Source organism: Arachis duranensis, unplaced genomic scaffold (genome assembly GCF_000817695.3).
Source record: "Arachis duranensis cultivar V14167 unplaced genomic scaffold, aradu.V14167.gnm2.J7QH unplaced_Scaffold_354584, whole genome shotgun sequence".
NCBI lineage: Eukaryota > Viridiplantae > Streptophyta > Magnoliopsida > Fabales > Fabaceae > Arachis > Arachis duranensis.
This window is the reverse complement of record NW_026264910.1, coordinates 1,181,931-1,184,953: the sequence shown is the minus strand read 5'-3', so window position 1 is coordinate 1,184,953 and position 3,023 is coordinate 1,181,931.

Genomic DNA, 3,023 nt, shown 5'->3' with positions numbered 1-3,023 from the left:
GGATTCTCTTGAATGCCGCCATCAATTCTAGCTTATACCACGAAGATTCTGATTAAGGAATCCAAGAGATATTCACTCAATCTAAAGTAGAACGGAGGTGGTTGTCAAGCACACGTTCATGGGTGAGAATGGTGATGAGTGTCATGGATCATCACATTCATCAGGTTTAAGAACAAGTGATATCTTAGAATGGAAGCAAGCATGATTGAATGAAAAACAGTAGTAATTGCATTAATCCATCAAGACACAGCAGAGCTCCTCACCCCCAACCATGGGGTTTAGAGACTCATGCCGTAAAATATACAATGAGAAACGTGTAAAAATGTCATGAGGTCCAACTACAATGTCAAAAGATCCTATTAATAGTGAACTAGTAACCTAGGGTATAAAGAAATGAGTAAATGACGTAAAAATCCACTTCTGGGTCCACTTAGTGTGTGCTTGGGCTGAGCATTTAAAAAAGTGAATTTTAAAGAAAACTAATAAAAACATATTAAAAACTAACTAAAATGTACTAAAAACATACTAAAAACAATGCCAAAAAGCATATAAATTATCCACTCATCAAGCAACTCAACACTTCTTTGGAAAGCTTGAGTTACAACATGGATCAATTATGGGTGGAACACCAAGAGCACTCCATCATTCTCCATGAGATTAGAGAAGATCAAAGAGCTATGAGAGAGGAGCAACAAAGGTAAGGAAGAGACATAGAGGAGCTCAAGAACACCATTGGTTCTTCAAGAGGAGGAAAATGCCACCCTCACCAAGGTGGACTCATTCCTTAATCTTTTTGTCTATTTATTTTTTTGTTTTTCGGCTTTGTGCTATAGGTTCTATCTATGTTTGTGTCTATACTACTGATGGGTGGAAAATGATCCAACACAAAACTCACCGGCAAGTGTACCGGGTCGCATCAAGTAGTAATAACTCACAAGAGTGAGGTCAATCCCACAGGGATTGATGGATCAAGCAACTTTAGTGGCTGATTAGTTAAGTCAAGCTAACATTGCTGAGTGAGAATTCTTGCAGCAGAATGTAAATAGCAGTGAACTTAAATCACAGAATGTAAATAGGCAGTAAGCTTAAAGAGCAAGCAATGTAAATTGCAGAAACTTAAATGACAAGAAATATAAATTGCAGTAAATATAAAGGGGAATGGGAGCAAGGAAATTTAAATAAAAGAAGTAGATCAAAGCTTAGAACACTTGCAGGGAATTAAACTTGTAGAAAAAGTAAATCAGATCATGAACAGAAATGTAAAATGAAGAACAAGTGCAGAAGAATCAAATTGCTTGAAAGTAAATTGAAAGCCAATGGAACAGACGATTAAATTAAGGATTAATGTAAACTGAAGTGTGTAATTTGCAGAAGAAGGAAAGATGAAATCAGTAAGGAAACTCAGATTCAATGCAGAAAAAGAACAAAGAGATTTTAGATCAAGTGAAACAGAATTCCTTCAATTCTTGATCCAAAATTCAAACAGAAAGGAAAATTAAAAGAGAGAGCTCTCTACTACTACTCCTAATGCTCCCTAGTGGAGCTAGCCTCCCTGTGAAAATGAGAATGATGCCTTTATATAGGCTTTTTACAAAATAAAATGAAATTGAAATGAAAAACAAATTAAATGAAAATCCTAATTCTAGCTTATTCTTGTGACTTTTAGTGATGATAATGGGCTTAGCTTGCTTTGGATTTGAGGAGAAATGGGTTTGGTTGGCCTTGATTCAATTTGGTGAGGAATTGAATTTAAATGGAATTTTGGTTGAATTTTGGCCCATGAGTGTTTGCTCCCAGTAGAGTGCTTTGCTCTTATGGGGAGCGGAGCATTGAGGCTTGTCTTTGGCCTCTTTGTTGCATGCCAAGGTTGGGTAGCAATCAGGATAGCACTCCGCTCTTGTGGAGAGCGCATCATCATGCTTCCTTGGTGAGGTACCCATGTTCAAGCCTTGGGGGTTGCATTCTTGCCCAATTTCCTTGCATTTTCTTTGGGAGAGAGCACGACGATGCTCTCCAGGAGAGCACTGTGCTCTCCTTGAGAGTGCTACTTTGCTTTGGAGTGAGGCTCCAGCTTCGAACCTTGGTGGAAGCATTGGCCGATTTTTTTACTTGTTTTTGGCCCTTAAATATTCCTTTCACTCGTGCCTCAATTTCATGCCAAATATAGATTGCCATATATTGTTGGAAATCTCTGAATGTCAGCTTTCCAACGCAACTGAAAGCACATCAATCGGACATCTGTAGCTCACATTATAGCCCTTTGAAGAAGGCATGGTCATACTGTAAGCGCCCCAAATTTAACTTAGCGAAAATTTGCTTCCAACCTCACTTTGTTTTCACGATAATGCTCTGCTCTTGGAAAGAGCGCAGCATTGTGTGCTGGTTGCTTCCTTCTTTGATTTGGTCATGGGCCACGCTTTTAAAAGCGTGGCCTAAGCCTCCAAAGTGTGCTCCAACTTCAAAGTGTGCCTCAAAGCCCTTTTTTTTCTCCTTTTTAGTTTATTTTGTGCTTCTTTGCTTCTTTTTCTTCTTATTTCCTACAAGATTTATAAAATTAAAAGATCAAGAAAATATTCCAATTAAGCACAAAAGAATGCAATATTTAAGCACTAATCATCAATTTCTTGTATGAAAAAGCATAGAAAAACATGACATGGTGAGATGTCATCACAACACCAAACTTAAACCTTGCTTGTCCCCAAGCAAGAAAAGAATCATGCAATAAAGATTGACAATCCAAGATAAGAAGAATAGCAACTCAATGTTCATGGTAAGCTAGTTTTCTATGCATGCTACAATCACAAAAGAAATGTAAATGGTTGATGCTTCTATCTAGCTCATTTTATGAAATCTTTTTCTTATAATTCTTCCTTGAAACAAGCTTTTGATTTTTTTTATTAGCTTCTCCTTTTGGGTGCTTTGCCCCATGAGTTAATAACAACGCTACGACTTCTAAATGCTTTGTTTTCAAGTATTACCACTTGATACATAAGCACCACAAGCATTTAATTAGAGGACTTCAT